At 42.8% G+C, this 22,638-nt stretch overlaps 1 long non-coding RNA gene across 1 annotated transcript; it reads right to left on the bottom strand.

Annotated features, from left to right (window-relative positions):
- Nucleotides 1-7,139: 7,139 nt before the first annotated feature.
- On the bottom strand, nucleotides 7,140-21,802 carry LOC144791192 (uncharacterized). The gene is made up of 3 exons (XR_013602326.1): nucleotides 21,728-21,802; nucleotides 21,439-21,534; nucleotides 7,140-7,812 (listed from the first exon to the last, which is right to left on the bottom strand). It is a non-coding gene; the product is annotated as an uncharacterized LOC144791192 (long non-coding RNA).
- Between the last annotated feature and the right edge of the window lie 836 nt (nucleotides 21,803-22,638).

Below are 22,638 nucleotides of genomic sequence, written 5' to 3'. Positions count from 1 at the left end.
ACCTGGTGAGAAATAGAACACACTGCGTCAGCCAGTCCTTTGCAGTAATCAAATATCATGTCATTTGTGATGTTCACAAGTGCATTTGCAGTACGGCAGGAAGTCTCATAGTGCGTCCCAAAAGGGTTACATGAGGCTATAATCCTGTTCTCCAACCAGGAGTGCTACAAAGACTCATCAGAAAAAGTGGTAATGCATCTGGACATTTAAAAGAAGTGGAGGTACAAACTGTAACTAATCACGACTTCGGTGTTCCATTTACCTGCTCCACAATTCATGGAGCCTCAGAACAATAGTTACAGTGTAATTTCTGTTCCACTTGAAGAGCCACACACAGCATTCTGTTTATTAAAATGAGTCAGTCTTACTACAGAGAAACCGAAAATCTGTACCTGGGCACCAGTTCATATCAACAGCATTTTCGCTATGGAGTGGCTGTCATTTCTCCACATTGACATTCCACTTATCGAGAGAAAATATACCCTATACACAGGACATATCAGCTGTTACAAACAGGCATATTGATAAGGTCCAACTGCTTCCTATTGAACAATCCACCTGATCTTCCTACATGACTCATGGATACATGCGTTCTTCTTCCAATATTGATCTGCTGACATGTTACACATCTGTGAGAGAACTCTTGTGCTAGAACTAATTCTTTCGAAATAACCTAACCATTACATCTGTTCCGATGTGTATAGGACCATGAAAATGTTGTATCATAGTGAACAACAAACTGTCTGGCAACACAGGTCTTCCATTAGATGAAACCCAAACACAACCTGCTCTGATCGAACCTTGTTGTTCTACTTCTGACACCTCTTCTAGTAACCTTTTGATCTCTTCCCAAAGTGTCAGCTACTGACAACAACATAGAAAAAGCAGTGTCCTCATCAGATTATCCGTTGACATTTCCATTAAAAGTATAGCCCACAAGTGCACAATATCGGGCAACTTCATCTACTTAACAATTGCCAACTGTAACATAATCATGGCCGGTTCTATTAGCAGTACGCTTTACTACTGCAATTTCTTGAGGCAACTGTAATGCGCCTAGCAATTCTTTCACATATTCCCTATATCCAATGGTGGATCCAGAAGATGTCATAAACTCCCTCTGTGGCCATAACTGTCCAAAATAATGGACCACACCAAAGCCATATTGGCTATCTGTAAATATAGTCACTCTCCTTTGTGCTGAAAGGGTAATCAGTTCTGCCACTTATGCAGAGGTAACACCTCAAAGCCATGAAAGTTCTATCACTTCTATTGTGCTAACTGCATAGGCTACTCTCAGAATGTCTTCATGCTTTCTCAAACATAAACCTTCCACAAAGATTACATAATTGGGCTCATGAAAAATTTCAACTGTTATGGCTGGCCTTGGCTTGGTTCATAACTCTGTGACATTTAGAAAATCATACTCAACTTCATCCCCATCAATTCCATACTCAGGAGTGGGCAGTAAAGTGGCTGGATTTAAAATACAACATCTCCTAATTAATACATTTTCAGCTGCAAGTATCTGTTGCTCATATTTTGTGAGTCTGCTATTTGTTAAATACTGTGTTTTAGTTTTGGTGAACAATAGCTCCACTGCATGAGGAATCAGAACTGTAAGAGGATGTCCCATCACTACGTTCTCACATCTCTCGATACTGACACCAACTGCTGTTACCGCAGAATGGCAGCAGGCAGTCCTGTGGCAAAAGGGTCAAAGGAAGAAGAAAAATATGCCACAGGTCTTTGTGAATCTTCATGCATCTGAGTAAGCCCTGAGAGAGTGCAGCCCTCCCTCGCATTGCAAAATAACATGAACAGGTTTTTGTAATCAGGCATAATTCCGAGGCATGACAGAGACTTTCTCTCTGCTCTGGGGAAGATTTAAAGCAATCATTGTCCCATGGAAGTGGATCAGGCACATCTTTGTATGTCAGCCTCTGGAAAGGCTTGGCCACTAGGGCAAAGTTTGGTATCTACTGTTTACAGTAGCAGACCATATCCTAGGAACATTCTGAGTTGTCTCTGATTTCTTGGTGGGATTCATAGTCAAAATCAGGTCTACTCTCTATTGTGACACCTTTCTTGTTCCCTTCTCAATTATGTATCCCAAACACTAGACTTCTTTTTGACAATATTGCAGTCTATTTGGAGACACTGTATGTCCATTTTCAGCCAAATGATTTAATAATGCAACTGTATCCTATCTGCAAGCTTCTCGAGTATTTGATGCCACAAGTAGGTAATGAATGTATTACAGGAGAACTGAGTTGCAATGCATCTGCAAACTTTCCGGATTCTTTTTCATGATGTGATTAAAGATTGATGGACTCTCTGTATACCCTGTGGAACTCAGCACCATGCCAAAACTCAATCTCTAAACACGAACGAGAACAATTACTGGCTGTCCTCATGCAATAGAATAGACACGGAAGCTTGACTAAGATCTTCAACCGTAAAACATTCAGTGCAGAGCAAGGAATCTTGAAAAGTTTTGTTGCTGGATTCTGTATCATGCGACAACATGGAACAACTATGTTAATAATTTTTCAAAGATCCTGTACAATTCAATATTTCCCATTTTTTTTCTTTAAACCCATAATTGGTGAATTGCAAGGGCTTCTGAATATTTCTTTTAATATTCCATGTTTTAGCATGTTCTCAATTACTGGTGTTATTCCTGAAACTGTCTCTGGTGCCAAATTATAAGGTGGTGTTCTCCGGAAAACTGCATTTGGTTTTGCTGTGGTTAGGACAGTTTCTGTACCTTTAATCAGTCTGACATCCTTCTGTAAAGTCCTATACTTCTGGGTTTACTCTATTTTTTAAATCAGGAGGCAAATTATCAAGTGTACTCACTGGGTACAATCCTACAGCTGTTCCGTATCAGGCCATCATTTTAAATTCACCATCTTCATCATACGTTTGGAATTCAACACCCTCTGGTGTGCAGTAAATTACATAGTGCAATTTAACTTGCACAAAATCTCTCTTCCAAATAGGTTTACAGGGATAGCATCACATATTACAAACTGATGATTTTATTCAAATAAACCTATTGTTGCAGGCACTTTTTTCTGAAACTGGATGTTATGTGTTTGTTTGCAACTCCTACAACATGGATTTTGGTTCCCAAGAGAAGTAGGTCCGGGACTTCCACTGTCTTAACAGTGGATCGGGTAGCTCCAGTGTCAATAAGAAATGACACTTGTTCGCCATTAACTTCTCCATCTACAAATGGTCCACTTTGGTCTACCTCTAAGAGTCAAAATTCTAAATTTCCAACATAGGGAACTGTTGGAATGGGTTATGATTTGGAAATAGGTTTGGGTTTTCTGTTCATACCTGATTCACATTAAATCTAGGATTTCCCATGTTCTGTGGGGTCAATGGGACTTGTGCAACATGCATCATAAAAATGTGTGACTGTACTGGCAATTGCATGCCTAGTTCAGGCATCTAAACTGGAACATTCTGCATCTGTGCTTGATTTGCTCTCTACATTTGCCCATCACCACTCACTCTGTTTAGATCCTGGCTACACAACCTCTTCCAATGCTCAATTATGTTGCAGTAATGACAAGGAGTTAACTTCTTCAACATTGCAATATCTATCTCAGAATTCGGATCAATCAGAGTACCTCTACCCTGTGAAACACTAATTGCTCCTTGGGCAACCTGACCTCCAGCTTGAAATCCAACCCTTTGCATTCCACTAACACTTCCTCTGAATGACTCATTCTGAAATCCTTTCTGTACCAACTTTGTGCAAGCATAAATGTCTCCTTCAGTCTTTTCTGCTACATCTCTTGCTCATCACTAATGTTTTTTGCATACCTCTGTATCTCGGCTAATGGTTTTGTCTGTCAACAAATCACATTTTGCTGTATGTGCATACTAATCTCTGCCCGCAACGCAAGAACAAACTGTGGCACAAAACTCCCCATAGCACTTTTTGTCTGGATTTTCTTGACCTCTGTGTTGTTTAAAAACCTGTGACAATCGCTCATAATAAGCATGTACTGCTTCCTTTGCCTCTTGAGTAGTTCTATTGATTTTCAGCCAATCAGCGAATCTCGCAGGAACTTTTCCTTTCAAAAAGGTAATCACCTAACCGTATTTTGTCATTACCACAGGTGAGTGTGCACAAGTACACACATCTCTCTGAGGTTCAAAGAACATAGCCATTTTACAACTATTCTACACTCAGCCCACAAATCACTTGGCACTACAATATCAAAGAATGTATTTAAATCTGTCCACAAAACCTATGAGATTTTTACAAATCTGTCACAGTGTGTATTGTACTGACTGTGCAGAATTCTCGCTCAATTTTTGAATTTTTTTGTAGATGTTGCAAGATCACCTCTGCTCATGGCACATAACCTCCGCCTGGTATTGCCCTCATTTTGAAAGGCAAATGACTCATTTTCATTTGGAGGTGCTAGTGGTGGCTTACTATGAGCCTCTGCTGTGCCTGATGGTTTCGTTGTCTTTTCCTGCATCCTTACCCATTTGCTCTTTAATCTGTCAAAATCAACTATTTGCAGATGCATTTTACCATATCTGCAACGTGTAACCTCATCCCTGAGTATCTCATTAGCATGATAGCTTCATCATCAAAGTGTTCCCTAAAACCTCTCGGCAATGGAGCACTCTTTGAAAGATATACTTCATATTTTCCTGTCAATTCAGTTAATCTATGATGTGTTGCTGCTGTGAGCCTTGTGATTTCTTTACTCAAATATAGCAGTTCCTTTTCCTGATAATGGTTTAAATGTGAACTATCCAGACAACCTCTAATAATTTCTTCTAATTCTACCTTTAATTTCGGCACATCTAACGTCCCTTTTCTTGACTAGCAGGTAGTTTCTCTGATCTCTCCACTCTCTTCGTCTCCACAGTCTCTTCAAACCATGGGGGAAAACTCCCATCCTCAAGCTGCCCTGTCTCTCCCTGGGTTATAGGTGTTATAAAGACAATCCTCCTGCCTTCTCTCAATAATTGAGCAGTTTGTGGTGGCATTCAGGCAACAATTTGTGAATTCTGCAGTCTGGATTAAGCCTGTTGCAGCTACTCTTCCCACAGCTCCTTGACCATCACGATTCGGGTAATATTTATTGGAGCAGTCACAACTGGCCTTTCCAATGTCTGTGCTGTCACAACTTGTGGTAATGATACTGTTACAGTAACAATTGAAGCACTAACACATGGAGTTATTGCAGTATGAACCACTTCAACAGGTGCAGGTGTAATTTGAAGTACTGGAAATGGTTCTCAATCTGAATTACACTTGGTTCAACAGGGGCTGTAGCCACCATAGCACTAGTAATCATATCAACATCAGCATTTGTTGCTGAAGCCAAATGGCTAAATAGGCTGTTGGACACAAAGCCAATAATGCATCCAGAATATAATCCCCTGAATCACTATCAGTGCCTATTTTCTTTGCAGCTTGTCCCTCATTTTTCAGTTTCTGATAATTTTTTACCTTTACTTTGGTTATAACTGGATACATTATAGCGCCATCTTTTATACATTCTCCACTTTTGCTGGCCTTCGTTCCATTGGGCATCTACCTAATTTTGTACAGCGTTCTTCACACTACTCTGATACCTCTTTCTGCCTTTAGTATGAGCTGCTCTTCCCCATGCATGTAATGCTTCATATATGTGGGTCTAGAAGGTGGTTTCAGCTCATATAATTTCTCCCTCAAATGTTCAATTAAATTTCAATTGAATGTACCATATTGTGAAAACTTCAATGGACCCTCATTTTCAGTAATCTAGCACCACTGAAGAAGCCTTAAACATATATGTAATCCTACATTTGTCATCATGTAATAAGCTGGTGTACCCCCCTGTGGCATCTCTTCACCTTCCCCAACTGAAACTCTTACATCAAATCTCTTATGGTTTTGAAACATTTAATTTTTGCAATAATTCTACAATAAATGTGCAGTGATCAATTCAAATTTCAGTGTTTTGATTCAGTTTCCGTAAACGTTAATGTTTTTCTCCAATCCTGTGACAGCTTTAATACTTGAAGACTCATTAACCAATCTCAAAACAGCACTTTCACATCAACTGACCTATGCGAGCAGGGCACTCGGTGTCGTCATTAACCAATAGTAGCCCAACAGTACACCAACCAACCAATCTCAGTGTGGCACTCTATGGCATATTTTCTCACTCCTTGCAGCAGTTCATCCTCCTTTCAAATTCTACAACCATAAGCAAAGCTCAATAAACAAATAATTTTGTCTGCTGCACTAAAGAAAGTCAAAATAGGAAATACTTTAATCACACAAGAATCAATCAAAAATAAGGTTTTAACACCATCCACCTTTCTTAGACTTACACACTGACACACACAAATGAAATCTCAACCAGTGGAAATCACTCTAACTGATGTAGCTTTCCATTTAAGTAATTGGCTTCACTAACAGCAATATGTTTATGCAATCAGAACAACATTATAGTCCCAATCTCTATCGTGCACCTCACGAATATACACCACAAATCTCAGCAGACAAGTAGCAACACAACTTCAACTGTTTAATTATCCATCTATCTATCCTTTTATCTTAGACTACCTTGAGTCCGATAACCACTCCAACTGCTCAACATTTAGCACTCACACACCACTTATTCTAAAGCACAACAATAAGACAATCTCAGCAAAAACAATAGCAACACATGGCCCTTCTAATGCTCACACCTTTACCACTACAACCGCCTTTGAAACCACACCCCTGTCAATCGTCTTGAATGGGCTTTGGGCTTAAGAATATGGGGATTGTCAAACTAAGGCTAGATATTATTACAGTTCTTGGCTCATGACATGAACCATACTTTGCTACTAACTGTTGGAGCACGGGATTCAGCCGGTCACAAACTCTTCACCAAGAACCCGGTGTACATCTCAGGTAGATGGATCTTTTGTCAGCTGCGATGTCAAAGATAATTCTCAACATAAAGCCATTACCAATTATTATTACTTTAGTTTAGTCGATAAAGAAAGTTAAATAGATTTAAAGAAGTTTTATTTGAATCTGTTTGTTGTTCATTCATTTATTGAAGTATTATTCTCCAAAATTCATCAATATGGGTCGACAATCAAGCAATCAATATTTAGTCAATGAATCACAAATAAGCATGAATAGTAAATATAACAAGTGCGTTCCTTTAAGAAAAGTCCCTATTCTAAGCTAATTCAAGATAAATGCGGGGTTGGAAATCAAGGTGTTAGTACACAAACCCATGAGGAGTTCTGATGAGAGATGTGAGCATAATCATAAAAATTCTATTAGAGTAAGCTGGAAAATATTCTCAGCTCGATTAATAATGACAGATCAGTAAATAAACTAAGACTTCTCAGAAAGAGATGTCCAGAAAACTCAATACAGAGTCTCCTCTTTGAGAGTCGGGAAAAGGGAACACATCTAATGTATTCTGCAAAAGGAAGTCGAGGAAGTACTATGCCCTAAGCTAGGAGCAGACACTAATATAACACACATTTTTTAAGTTGTAACATTAATCATCTTTCTTCTTCACGTTGACCAATAAGATTTCACCACTCTCCTGGGAACAGGGCTGCTCCCCAACTTCTCACCAGAGTACAATCTTCATTTAGCTATGTGTCCTTGAAGGTTGCGGGTGCCTCCTTTCTTGTTGGTAATATTGTCTTCCCATGAATCATCCTCTTTGGCATCTACATGTTTTGTGGTATGAATCTCACTACCAGTCGTCGTATACAACAAATGCCTATTCATTAACTGATAAACAGTAGCTTCCAAAAATGCTAAGTCTGCAGCAAAGAGAAGAAAAACAACTTGCACAGTTTGTCAAAGTGAAAAACAAGCATTTCAGCATTAATGCACTTTCACACAACAACATGGTGCACTCACATATGTCAACTTAAAAATGAACTCCAGGCCCTATTACTAGGTTACAGGTCTATAGGTTACAAGTATGAATGCCAACTGCAATTTTTACCTTAAACATTTTCCATATTGATTCTGCACATTGTTTCATTCAATAAAACATTATGCGAATAATTTGATTTGTGTTAGCAATACCACGGCCCTTGGCACCATACAAATCTCGGCTCTCTTTGTCTTCCCCATTTCACCATTGCCTGGTGTCTCCCTGTGGCTGTTGTAAGTTTCTTCAGTCAAGCTCACTGCTCCAGATCACCCATTCATTGCCATTCAGTGTCATCCACTGTCTGCCAACACTCCATCTCCTCTCAGTAAGTTACTCCTTTGCACTGTTAAATCTGTTACAAGTCTTGAAGCTCAGAAGGCACGTTTCCCTGCTGGGCCACAGTATCTAATTCAGAGAGCAACCACTAAGGGTGAAAGCAAGTCCCGCTTCTCCTCATGCTTGTTCTTTGCTCACAGGCTCGAGGAGTCTGGTTCATTAACTCTGAACTCCTCTTTTGTACTTGTGCCCTCTTCTACTAAGGAGTAGAGTTTGGAAAAGAAACTCTAGCTGTCCCGCTGGAGATGTGGTGAACTATGTGTTATGACGCATGACAATGGCAGAGCTCATGAGCAAGGCATAGTCACACCTGCATGACAGTGAAGAGCTGACCAATGGTCTGATCAAATGGGCACTCCTGAAATGTCCACACTTGTGATTCCAGAAGTTACACACCAGTAGTTTATGACTTTCTAGCCTTAAATTTCTTCAATCTTTAAAATGTTTAGAGCGTCCCGTAAAGGAGTATCTTTGACCTTGACACTGTGAAGAACTATTCAAGCTATTCAAGTAAGTCTAAGGAGTTGTCCCTCTGTGCACAGTTGCTCCGATGCAGGTTGTTGCCCATTTCATTAATCCAGAGTATTGAATGAAATTTAGTATATATACGAGGTGTTCAATCAGGTTTAGTTAGTGTTTTTTTTTATTTGTCATTAATTGTGTTGGGGTTGCACTTTAAAAACAAACATGCATATTCCTGCAGCTTACAATGTTATGTTTCTCTCCGTAATATAAGTATGCCCGTAATCCATTTTTAAAATATACTGATGAATTTGGAACCTAGAAACGTCCTTAAGACCAAAGGTTCATTTTCGCTCTGATCTAGAGGTAGTTTTATTTCTCTTGCCAGCCTCAGGTAATAAAAAAATAGAAATACAAAAAATACTTGCATACATACATACACGGAAGAGCTGTTGGTCAGGAGTCATTCAAAATGTGCTGATACCCACCAAAGCATACTGCATGGGGAAATGGGTCAGCCTACTTCAGCTTCCTTATAACATGTAGATACCCGTCTACAACTAAATGTAATTCACTGCTGCAATGGTGAGCCATTACTTTAGCAATGCTTTTTCCATTCCGTTCTTTAAAAAATAATATTAATTTAGTAATCCATGTGTGTTTAAACTACATCTTCAGGTTACTGTAATTCAAAGCCAATAGTACATTTGTTTGTACCAATGTAAATACATTTTCCTTGATGTGGAATAAAGCAACCCACCAAAACAGCCAAACTCTGCAGCACACATAGAAAGAGGAAAAAGCCTCTAGCGATTGAAAACCTTCCTGCACATAAATAATCATCCTGCAACACAGGCACCCTTGCGCCAAAACCTTCCTGCACATAATCATCCTGCAACACAGGCACCCTTGCACCATGGTGCAAAGGTGCTTGTGTTGGCGCACTGCAACCCATTGTGCACCAACGTAGGGGAAAAGGACAAGAATGCGCCGTATCTGATAGATACGGTGCATTCCTGCCCTTTTCTTTTGCAGTAGGGCAGCACAGCAGGAAGGCCTGCTGTGCTGGTGCTGTGCTGCCCTACGGCAAAAACTCATAAATAAGTCCCTTAATGTTTGCTCTCACTTAGCGGGAGTTTTAAAGTTGCTCCTTCAAAGTGAAAGCAAACACAGGTTTGGACAGAGAAACCGCTATGTCCAGGTGTGAGCACCTCCAAGCATAGCTGGAGTCGACCCTGAGGGGTGGTGTTCCCAGTGGCATTAATGGCTCCGAGGGGGGAGGCCTCCCGTTTATTTATATAAATATGTAAAAAGCTATGTTTAGCTTTTTCAATTTTTTAAATTCATATTTACAAAGTGTACAACTTTACAACCACTGTATCATCACATCCTGCACATTACATATCCAACACATTTGTCATTGCACTATATCACCAACACCATTTGGTTTGTATATATGGTATAGCTACAGTTCAGGGCAGGTCCAGCAACTCCAGTGTGTCCCCTAGTGAATGAGCTGTTAAGTATATCATAAATGGGACCTATATATTCTTGAGTCTCGAAGCTACTGGTAATTCTACTGCATACATATCTAACTGGTCCTTACAATATGCCACATCCACTGGTCATTGATCGAATTTTGGTGCCACTCTCCCTCCCCAATTTTGAGATACATTTCTCTTTGCAAGTAGCAGTGTTATTGTCACCAATTTATGGCTCTAGGGTTGTAGATCTGTGATGAGACCTAATAGACAAATGTGTTGGGGGGGGCAGTCTACTGATTCCATTACCATGTCTGATAATGCCTGGGTAACTTGTGTCTAGAAATGTTGCACCTTCTCACAACTGAGGGCCAGATGCATAAAATGGGCATTAGGCATGCCGCAGCGCACACAGCTAGAAGACACACCAGCCCATAATTCTATAGCTGGTGTTGGGTGTAATATAGGTACTGTAAATATTTGAAATGTATGATTCATAGATTGCAATTAGCTGGTAATCAGCCAGCGGGCACGCAACAGAATTTCCAATTTTTCAGTGAGAGCGGAGGGTCTAATACAGTATTCCATTTATCTATGTGTTTAACCTGGTTGGGAGGAGTCCCTTTTTGTGCAGTAGTGTACAGTCTAGTTATTATTCTTTTACGTGAATCGCTGGTATGCATGGCCTGTAGTGGTCCCAGCGCAGGTGGTGCCTTTGAAAGCTGCGGATGTAGCGCTTTCAGTGCCTCGTGGAGTCAGTGATAAGTGAATACTAGAAGGGGGGTTGAATGGTGGTTTAGTAAAATAGTTTCCAGGGATATGAAATACCCTGCGGGTAAATATTCCCCATCATTACCAATCCAAACTCCACTAGAATATCAAACACTCTAAATTCCTGTGTGACAGAACAGTGGTCTGGTTGGGGCATATATTGGTATATTCCCCTCCAACAATGTCAGTTGTTGCCAGGCTTTTATAGTACTATTGATTTATTAATTTTCAACGTAGTGTCCTCCGACCGTGCAGCATGTGGCAGAATAGCCTTAAGTGGTATGGAATGTGCATCACCTGCTTCAATCGCTAAATGTGGTAAAAATAGAGTGAGGAAGTATCAGCAGTTACTAAAGTGCACCTGGGAGCAAAAGTAATATGGGTACATGTCTAAAGCGCCAAATCCTCCCAGTGCATATGGCCTGGTGAGCGTCTCCCAGCTACATCGGGGCTGTTTGCCCATCCAATCGAGTGTGATCAAGTTGGAACGAAAAGTATTAAAGAAGGCATTGGTTAGGATGATGGGTACATTGACAAACAATAAAGATAGTGAAGTAGCACGATCATTTTTAGGTCGAGGGACCGTCGGACTGCGTAGCAGTGGGCGGAGCCCGAGATTTAATGATTCTTAGAGGGGGCTTGGAACCCGCCCCTCTTCTCCATTGGCTGGCCTAGTAAATGCTGGCCAGCCATTGGAGGAGAGGGGTGTCACTCGGTTCAAGCCCCGTCTTTTTCGGATTCGGGGCGTGTTTTTTACGTTCTTTCTACCTGCGACGTCATCCGTCACTCACCCAAAAACATGCCCCCGATTCCGAAAATTTCGGAGCTTTGCGGCAGCCATTTCTGCCCGCCTGCGTCCGGCCCTTGCATCCATCCGCTCTTATCCGGCCCCGCAGAACGGGGACACCCGAGCCGACGCTGTGGACTCTGAGAAGGAGAGGTAAGTTTGTTTTGGTTTTCCTCGAATATCGCTGATTTTGGAAACGCTGTGTGTATTTCGGGAGTTGTGTGGGAGATTAAGGCCGGGCGTCTCTGAACAGGGCCGTTGTTGTCGTGTGGTGTGGCTGGCTCCCGGGGAGAATCACATGGGGACTAACGCTGATTTTGGAAACGCTGGTGTGTATTTCGGGAGTTGTGTGGGAGATTAAGGCCGGGCGTATCTGAACAGGGCCGTTGTTGTCCGCGTGGTGTGGCTGGCTCCCGGGGAGAATCACATGGGGACTTATAATTTCTGGGCTTTCGTCCCTTGCAGGAATGTGAGTGTGAACGCACCGCTGTGCAGGACAGTGGCTCAGGATTGCCATGACAACGGCGCCGGCGTTAAGCCAGTGACGTTTTAACTTCAACACCCGTCACGCTTAGGGAAAACTTGACTACAGCTCCCGGCATGCCTTGGGCCACCCAGACCTGAAAATATCTGTCTCTGGCTGGCGTCGCATATTTATGACATCATGGAGCTCGACGAGCACTGCAGTAAGGTGGCGCTGGCAGAGATCCGGTGTAGTGTGGGGGGAGGTGGGTACACCCTGTCGGTTATTGCAGGTGCGTCTCAGAACAGCTTGATCCGTTTATTCAGGGGGAGGGTGGGACATATGGTTCTGCTTAAGAGAACCCATAGGAGACCTCTCCTGTTTATGTCGGGATGCTCTTTATGAACCATGAGATGAAGCTCACCTGCAGGCAGTATGTGAAAGGTCTTTTAAACTCAGCGGGTGAGCTTGTTGTATGGCAGCATAAGTCCGTGTTATGTTAAGGTACTTTATGCCACATATATAGGTCCATGTATCTGTAAGCGTGTGGCCACATAAAGCCGTAAAAACAATCAGCTAGAACGGCAGACTGGCATGTGAAGACCGTGTTGGGTAATGCTTAACACGTAAAGAAAGCTGCAGAATTTCTGACAGTGTTTTACTGTGCATAGCAGTCAAAGTCGCATAATCACTGACAGCATATGACAGTACACAGCAGGTAAAGCTGCAGAGGCCCAGGCAGCATGCATGCGGCATTATACGGCAGGTAAAGCAGCAGAATTCCAGACAGCATGTGGCAATACATTGCAGGTAAATCCGCAGAGTCCCTGATAGCATGTGACAGCACACTGTAGATAAAACTGCAGAATCGCTGATTGCATGTGACAGTACACAAAATGTAAATCTGCAGAATCCCTGACAGCATGTGGTAGCACCCTGTAGGTACATTTGCAGAACCCCTGATAGCATGTGACAGTACACAGCAGGTAAAGCTGCAGAATCCCTGACAGCATGGCAGTACACAGTGTGTGTGTGTGTGTGTGTGTGTGTGGCTGTGTGTGTGTGTGTGTGTGTGTGGCTCTGTGTGGAAAGCTTTTTTTGTAGTTGGCTCTATGTGTGGATAGCTTTTTTTGTAGGTTACTCTATGTGTGGGTGGCTCTGTCTGTGTGGGGGTGGCTCTGTGTAGGTGGCTCTATGTGAATGACTCTGTGTTGGTGGCTCTGTGTGGGTGGCTCTGTATGTGTGTGTGTGTGGCTTTGTGTGTGTGGCTCTGTGTGGTTGTAAATGCAATAGGTCATGCATTTGCGAGCGATTAAGCTATTGACATTGTAAATGACAATGCCATTTATTTAACGATTAAGCTATTTGCAATGTAAATGACAATGCCATTTATTTATGATTTTAAAAAAAAAATGTCATGAGCAATGCCAATAGCTCTACCTTTAATAATGCCGAGACCATTGCATTGTAAATGCTTGTTATAAATGCCACTCTGTCGGCTAGTGACAGCGGCAATCTAATCCATCCCATCATCTGTTCCTCCAATCTGGAGATTGCCTGAATATAATTTTTCCTAAGAACGATCGCAGGATTTCCATGGATACATACCCCCGGGGAACATCCTTTACCACGCAACTTTCACAATGCAGTACCTTTACCACGCAGGTATTACAACGCAAGTCGTTACAACGACTTGTGCTGGGGGGCGCTGTAGGATAGGGAATAGTTTAATTTACTATCCAAAACCTTCCCTACTATCCACGGGGACTGGAGTGGGAATAGTAAATTAAACTATTCCACTATCCAGCACCCCCCAACGCAAGTCGTTGTAACGACTTGCATTGTAAAACCTGCGTGGTAAAGGCATGCGTGGTAAAAGCATGCGTTATAACAACATACATCCCATACCCCCAGGTACTTGACCTGCTCTTTTCTCCACTCAAGCGAGAAGTCTAGGGCATGCGCTACAGGGCTTGGTGTCAGGAGAAATATGGTTGATTTATCCCAGTTAAGACTGAGGCCAGTGTATCTCTCATACTTCACATATCAGAGGGGCTAGCTGTGTGTTAGGGCTGTGGAAGTATAGTACCTTGTCGTCTTCATATAGTGTAATGGCGAGTTGGCGTCTCTGAAACCCAGGCACTACTGCAACACGTTTTGTCATATTCTACAGTCCATTGCTTTCCAAAACAATAATGGCGATAAGGAGCAGCCTTGTCGCGTACCCGTACATATCCACATCAGGGTTGATGTATTGTTATTAATGAGCACTCTAGCCACTGGGTCTGTTTACAATAAGTGTATCCACTGTGTGAACGCCCGGGGCATACCCATAAGGTGAAGAACAACAAACATATAGTCCCCTTGTATAAAATCAAAAGTTTTACAGCATCAAGCAGCACAGCCGCCGCTTCAAGGGAAGCGTCCAGTTGATATAGAACTGCAAATAATGTCAGCAAATTATGTGAGGTGGACCGGTCAGGAACAAACCCCAATTGATCATGCAGTACAAGTGTGGGAAGAAGTGGTTGCAGTCTAGTGGCTATGACTTTTGAAGTATTTTAGTATCTATATTCAGAAGCAATAAAGGCCTGTATGAGTCACATTGTTCGGGGCTCTTGCCTGGCTTCAAGAGTGTAATTATGAGTGCTTTGCACAAGGTCGGGGACAATTTTTGTTTCTCATAGGCCTCTGTATACATGGTGTGTAGATGCGGTGCAAGAAGATTTGCATACTCTTTATAGAATTCACTGGGTATCCCATCACTATCTGATGCTTTTCCATTTGGCAATAAGATAACAGCTTCACATACCTTGTGTAGGGTGATTAGTTGCACTAGAAATTCCCTCTGTCTCAGAGAAAGTCATGCTAGTGTCAGCTCAACTAGGTAGGTGGACGTTTCAGTTGCAGCCTCCGTGGTTCATAAAGATCAGAGTAATAATCCAGGAATTGGGTCAAAATAAACAGAGTGGTATTACACATTTTCCCTTCTCATGATTCCAACCCCACAATGTATGTCTGTGTTTACTGTCTTTTATCTTAGCGGCCAGACTATGGCCTGGTCTCCTACCCTCACCATATGATTTCACCACTCAACGCCTAGACGTATGCTTCCCCTCTTGCACTGCTGTATCATTATATTCAGTGACCTGCTCCCTGATTTTTGCTAAAGTGGTGGAAATTGGTTGTGCCTCATATTGCCTTTCCAGACTTTTAAGCCTATGTTCTATAGTTTGCATCCTGGAGGGGAGGGCTCTAAGCATTCCTGCCTGTAACCCCATAGATATCCCTCTTATGGAGATTTTAAATGCTTCCTATAGTGTGTCTGCTCCTTCCACGGAGCCTTATTGTCAAGAAAATAATGAACAATGGCCTTGTGCACTCCCTCTCTAAAGATGGGCTTTAGTAAGGGCAGAGGCCTGTAGTCAACATTGAAACTGTGGAGGGCGGTGTGTGGGAACTGTCATCTTTAATAACACAAGCGAATGATCCGACAGTGTCCTAGGTAAATGTAATTCAGCCTTGACCCATGTGTTAACTTCGCTCGATACCTGCCAATAGTCCAGTCTGGACCATGTTTTGTGCACTGAGGAGGTACGAGTCCCTTCTCTAACATTCGGATGCTGCACTCTCCACAATTCTACAAGGTCATGCTCATCCGTTATATCCCGGATAATCCAGGCGGAGTCTTTTCCCTGCCAGTCAGTCGAGGTGTTAAGATCCAGCTTAGGTTCTAGATATGTGTTGAGATCTCCGACCCAAATAAGTGTTGCTGGTTGCAAAGTCTATAAGCGGCTCGCCAGTTAATGATAGAAGTCAGTGTCATCCACGTTCAGCCTGTACATGTTAATAATGGGGAGTGTCGTGACACATAGGCTACCTTGTACTTTTGTACAGTGTCCTTTGTCATCTGAGACAGTGTGGGTAAGCGTAAATGTAAGCCCTTTCTTTATTAGTATGAGGACACCTCTATAATACAATGAATACGATGAGGCTGCTCTCACTGCAGCCCATCTAGATCCTATGTGTAGGTCTTTGCCATGTGTGAGATGTGTTTCTTGCATTAAAATTAGGTGCACCTGATGTCAGTCCAGATAAGCAAGTACCTGTTGGATTTTTGGAGGCTATTTAACCCACTGACTTTCCAAGTTAGTAACTTAAGCCAACCCTGTGTGTGTGTCATGTTGGTGGAACTTGGGCGAGCACCCTTTTATGTATTCGTAGTGCCTGGACACTGTGTGGTATAGGAGTGAACATTTTCATAATGTACTGTAACAAAGGCATGCAACAGGCAGCACCCTCCCCTCACCCATTTCAGCATCCCAATCATGCCAAAGGGGGGAACATCCTTTACAACGCAACTTTTTCAACGCAGTACCTTTACCACGCAGGTATTACAACGCAAGTCGTTACAACGACTTGCGCTGGGGGACGCTGTAGGATAGGGAATAGTTTAATTTACTATCCAAAACCTTCCCTACTATCCACGGGGACTGGAGTTGGAATAGTAAATTAAAGTATTCCACTATCCAGCGCCACCCAACGCAAGTCGTTGTAACGACTTGCGTTGTAAAACCTGCGTGGTAAAGGCATGCGTTGTGAAAGCATGCGTTGCAACAACATACATCCGCCAAAGGCATACCTTGTAAAAAACAACAACAGAAACACAAATGCTAAACATACATTACAATCTATCATGGTTAACTCAGTCATCCAAAAAGCATCAAGTGGGGTATTCCCTCGCAGAGGCAGCTAGAGGCCAGAAGTCCCTCCCATTGAATGGGGGTGGCCGACGACAAGAATGTCATGTGTGGACCAATAAAAAAGTGCAGGCCATCTCGCCGCAGTGTCCAACTGCTGCATCAGTCAACCAACTGGGCACAGTGGCTCAGCTCAAAGTGTGTATGGTACAAGAATTAGACCCATCACAATCAAGTCATCACTTCTCCATTGGCCAGGTGTCCTAGTTCACTCATTAAGTGGACAAGCCTTCTATAATATCTGTCTATGTGTGAATGAGACACTGCTTAGGGCTTACTTACAGTTCTCTGGCATGTCACCACACATTTCGCTCTCCCTGGGCCGAGGACGAAGAGCGCAGCTGACTGGGCCGGGCCCGCTGGATATTTTTAAGACATTCCGAGGCAGCCCTCAGCGAAGTAAAAACCTTTTGTTTCCCATCATGTTCAATCCTGAGGCAGGCTGGATACAGCACAGTATACGGAATATTGGCTGTCCGCAGTTTTTTCTTGACATGTATGAATTCTCTGCGCACTGCCTGCACTGCCATTGTGAAGTCAGGGAAGAAGGCCATCTCATTACCCTGATATTTTATTCTTTATTTTTCTCAGAACAGGCGGAGCACAGTAACACGTTCCCTGTAACTCAATAGCTTGGTGATGATGAGCCACGGTGAGGAGCCAGGAAGGGGTCATGCTGCCAGTGATTGCTGTCCCTGCTAGCAAGACTGTGGACAACTGTTCTGTGCCAAAGATGTCTTTCAGTATGGTTTCCCTGTAGTCCCAAAGGCGGCCGGTGTTAGTAGACTCAGGGACTCCCATTATGCTGAGGTTATTGTGCCTTAAGCGCACTTCCAGTTCTTCATTATTTTGCATGTATTATTTCTAGTACTTTCTCCATATTTAGGCATTTAGTGGCAGTGTAATGTGGTTCATCCTCCACAGATGATATACGTTGTTCGGCTGCTGTTATGTGTGTGGTCCGTTTATCCAGTTTTGCCGCCATGTGGTCCAGCCGCAAGCTCAGTGTATCTATGGTCTGGAGGCTCTGCTGCATTGCTATCAATGTAGTTTCAAGGGGAAGCCTTGAAACTGCAACTGACTTTAATAATTACCAGCGCTCTGTGTGCAACAACCATGAAACGCAAGACAGACCCGTTTCGCTTATAATAGCTTCCTCAGTGCCCGTTTCAAAAGTTAAAACAATGTCCTGGGGGTCTGCTGGTATTTTAGCTGTAATTCCGGCCACTCCCAGTCAGGTGCTTACTTGCCCCTCCTCCACCTCCGAGGCTGCAGGACATCTCATGCTCCACCCACCAAGCCACTGCATACTGGGAGTTGATGGTTGCACACAGAGCGCTGGTAATTATTAAAGTCAGTTGCAGTATATCCCGGAGCTGTCTCGCGCTTTTGTCCTTTCCTGGAGAAAGACTGTTTGTTGTGTGTTGCCAGCTTTCAGGTGCTGGCTTTAGCGAGACGCCCTCTCGTTCTGGAGTATCAAGGGACATCTGCAACCCCTGGTTGAAGTATTGTCTACACCGCGATACCCCCTCCGACGCTCTGCATTTCCACACAGAGGCTATCGGCACAAGGGGAGAGAGGAGGGAAACCATTTGCCTGAAAAGGGAAACTGTAACTGACTAGTACCCCTCCAAGGAACTGCGAAGGAATGGGGCCCACCATCCAACTTGGTGTGGGGCATCACTTGTTGCCTGAGAGGCCCTATCACTGTATGGGCACTCATGGAGGACTTCAACTCCCAGTATGCAGTGGCTTGGTGGGTGGAGCGCAAGATGTCCTGCAGCCTCGGAGGTGGAGGAGGGGCAAGTAAGCACCTTACTGGGAGTGGCCGCAATTACAGCTAAAATACCAGCAGACCCCCAGGACATTGTTTTAACTTTTGAAACGGGCACTGAGGAAGCTATTATAAGCGAAACACGTCTGCCTTGCGTTTCATGGTTGTTGCACACAGAGCGCTGGTAATTATTAAAGTCAGTAGCAGTTTATCCCTGAGCTGTCGCGCGCTTTTGTCCTTACCTGGAGAAAGACGGGTTGTTGTGTGTTGCCAGCTTGCAGGTGCTGGCTTTAGCGAGACACCCTCTCGTTCTGGGGTATCACGGGACACTTGCAACCCCTGGTTGAAATACATATATATATATCGTCGGATCCTGACTGGCAAACTTGGTGGCCTACCAACATGTTCCCACCATCCCGTCCATCTTTAGTTGCTAAGAACTTGGGGGTCAAGATGGACAAGGGCCTGACGATGAGAGCCCAGATCCTTGGGGTGACGGGCACCTGCTTTGGCCTCCTCAAGGTGCTGAGGAAGTTTTTACCCCTTTTATCGGAAGAACATCGGAGACTGACCGTGCAGGCTTTGATCGGGTCCAGGCTGGATTACGCTAATGTCCTTTACCTGGGCCTGCCAGAGTATCTGCTGCAGCGGCTTCAGGTTGCGCAGAACGCTGCGGCGAGAGCCATCTATGGCTTAAATAGGCGTGCCAGTGTTGCGGGTCTCTTGCAGGCCCTACATTGGCTGCCTATCCGCAAGCGGATCATCTTTAAAGCGCTGACTCTGGCCTATAAAGCCCTCCATGCTGGGGGAGCGAAGTACCTCCAAAGGAGACTGGCTTTTTACCATCCGGCCCGCGCTCTCAGATCGGAGTCACAGTTTTTGGCGGTGGTGCCACGTGTGAAAAGAGCTCGCATTGGAGGCCGCTCCTTTGGACTGTTGGCACCACAGCTGTGGAACTCTCTGCCGCTGACACTTCGGGGTGCCACCAGCCTACTTGCTTTTAGGAAAGGTCTAAAGACCTGGTTATTTACTCTATAGGCTTTTCCCCCTTTTTCTCTATTGAGCTCCCCCTTTTTGTTTTACTGCTGTGTTATGTTATCTCGTCGTAGGTCTCACTGCTAAAGCGCCGGGATACTCTTTTTGAGTCGCCGCGCGCTATATAAAAATAAATATAACATAACATAACATAACATATATATATATATATGTATATATATATGTATATATATATATATCTCAGTGATTCCAGGAAATCTCCGCACTTCCGCACATTGTGTGGCGAACAGAGACACACAAACCCCACAGAATTTGGCACTGTTGTTATTTTATTCGGTCTTTAGATCTTGACGCGTTTCGGCCGCAATTGTCGTTGTTCAGATATATATATTGTTCGACTAAAGAAAATCACAGGAGCCCTTGACAGAAAAGAAGTGGTCTTTGGTGCAGAGCCAGTGGTGCTCGGCTTAAACACAAAACCAGGATCCCAGTGAACGACCGCAGCGAGCCAAACAAGGGCACAGACTCCAGTGAAGATACAATGAATCAGTTTATTGCTTTAGCATGTCAGGATGACGCGTTTTGACCACAAGCCTGTGGTCTTGATCACATAGCGTGCTTTGAAAATGGACATTGTTCTTATAGTGACACGTACAAACACAACAGCAGACCAAGGTCAAGCACCTTCACTCTTTTAGTTTAAAAAAATCATCAATTTAAGTGCAACAACTTCCGACATCCGCTGCTGAGAGATGTCTATTTACAATAAGAGTTCAAACCAAAGGAAGGTTCACTTCATAGAAGTCAGGACAAGTGACAAGTAAGTACTTGATAGATTCTTCTTTTTATTAAATTCTTGAAAAAACACTGGCACACAGCCAAAGCGTTTCGTTCCCCAGTGCCACAGGAGCTTCGTCAGGGCTGTAACAGTTACAAAAGACTAACATAAATATACATACAATGTGACCAATATATACATAGTGAAACACATTTAAAAATAGATTTAAAAGTATAACAAGAATACTGCTGGCACAGACGGCCCAAGACATAGTTTCGCACAAAGTCTGTTTGTTAAGACATATACAACCACAGAGAATTACATAACAAAAAACAACACAACATTAAAAATGACAACTATATTGTAACAACATGTCAATTAATTGTACATTCAGTCCCATTTTAAAGAATCATCTCGAATAGCTAGAGTCACCGTGCATTTATAAGCGGGTGGTAAAGGTAAATAGAGAGAAAAAAAGAAAAAGAAAAAGAAGAAGAAGAAAAGGGGGAAAAAAGAAAAAAAGTTAAAAATAGAGTAAATAGCTAAATACAGAACCAAAGGCAACAGATACACACCTGTAACCGAAAAAGGAGCAACAAAAAAGCATGTCTAATCACAGTTAATCACCTCCAAACCCTCGGCGTTCCAATGATCAGCAGAGGCCACATACCATTCGTCCCTACTATGTAATGTAACAAATTAATCATTGGCCATTCATGTCCGTGATAGTGGGGCAACCATCCACAATTGGCATCAATCGGTTATATAGGGATCACCAGTTGATCAAGTCGAGAAAAAACCTCCATCTCTGATAAAAGGTACCTAATATCCAATTCCTAACCAAATGACATCATTAGGGATATATTTGAATCGCACAAGAAGTCTCATATACCTCTCACCTTTTATAATATATAGGTTCAGTAACCTGTAGGGTAAGATGTTTCGTGATCACTCATATAAGAGTAAATAAGATGCCACGACCAATTCACGTAGTCCTAAAAGAAATAAAGATAGATTACATTTGGCAAATAGAAGTAAAATCAAAAAATCATCACCAAAGAGAGATAGAGACCGGATAGTCAACACTTATGAACTATAAGTGGACAGTTCCCAAGTCACTGTATTCTACCACTCATTCCCTTAGTCGTCTAAAGCAAAGGTATAAATATAACAGATCTGACATCTCACCTGGGTCAGATAGTAAACTTCAGGAAAATAGGCAGAGGACTTGAAAGTCTTCAAAAGTTCATTAGATTGATGCTGTAAACCACAAAAGAGGAAACCAGTAGAGGTAATATATGCAAAAGCAAAAGGACTAAGAATATCTATGTCATATTCAGAGATTAGTGATATCAGTAGACAGACTATTCCTTCCGACTTACTAAACAAATATTTAATTAAAGTACTCCAGATGAACAGGCCTCAATCACAATTGACTATATTAGAGCCAGGTGTTGGTAAACAAAACTAAACATATTCCAAGGTTCCATCGTAATATAAGGCAAGTGTGTAAACCTGCCAACCGCTATACTGCTCAAGACATATTCGCTACCTATAAATAAAGTCCCAAACTCTACACCCACTCTCACCTTAATGTATCTGGTGAAACAGGTCCAATGGGGAGTGCCAGAAAGTGTGGGCAAAGATAGAGGCATTGTCAGTGTGTGGAAAACGATGTTATGATAGTCTCCCAAGACGATTTCAGTGATCGAAATTAGTTCTATAATTAGATGAGATAACGCAAGTATATGTTCATGAAAACCACAGTGGATGCCATGTGGCACAGGTAAAATGCAAGGAACCAGGTATGCCATCATCACTGGCTGGCGAACATTCGATGAAGCGCATCTATTGCAGCATTTACATGTTAGTGCCCATGCGGTTAACTATTATGCGTGAGCACAGTTGAAGTCATGTGGAAGCTGGTGGCTTGAACATTTTAAAATGCTTTGTATATGTGAAAGAATTTGAAATTGGAAACTTAAAATTAAGTTGGTATCCTTATCTCGATTCGTGGAAGCAGCGCTAATACAGAAAACTGAGGGGGAGATTTACTAAGAATTTGTGCCGTGTTTGCATCACAAAAGTGGCACAAATCG

Source organism: Lissotriton helveticus, chromosome 11, assembly GCF_964261635.1.
Source record: "Lissotriton helveticus chromosome 11, aLisHel1.1, whole genome shotgun sequence".
In the NCBI taxonomy this organism is placed as follows: Eukaryota; Metazoa; Chordata; class Amphibia; order Caudata; family Salamandridae; genus Lissotriton; species Lissotriton helveticus.
The sequence above is the reverse complement of the archived record's forward strand: the minus strand, read 5'-3'. Positions and strand labels throughout refer to the sequence as shown.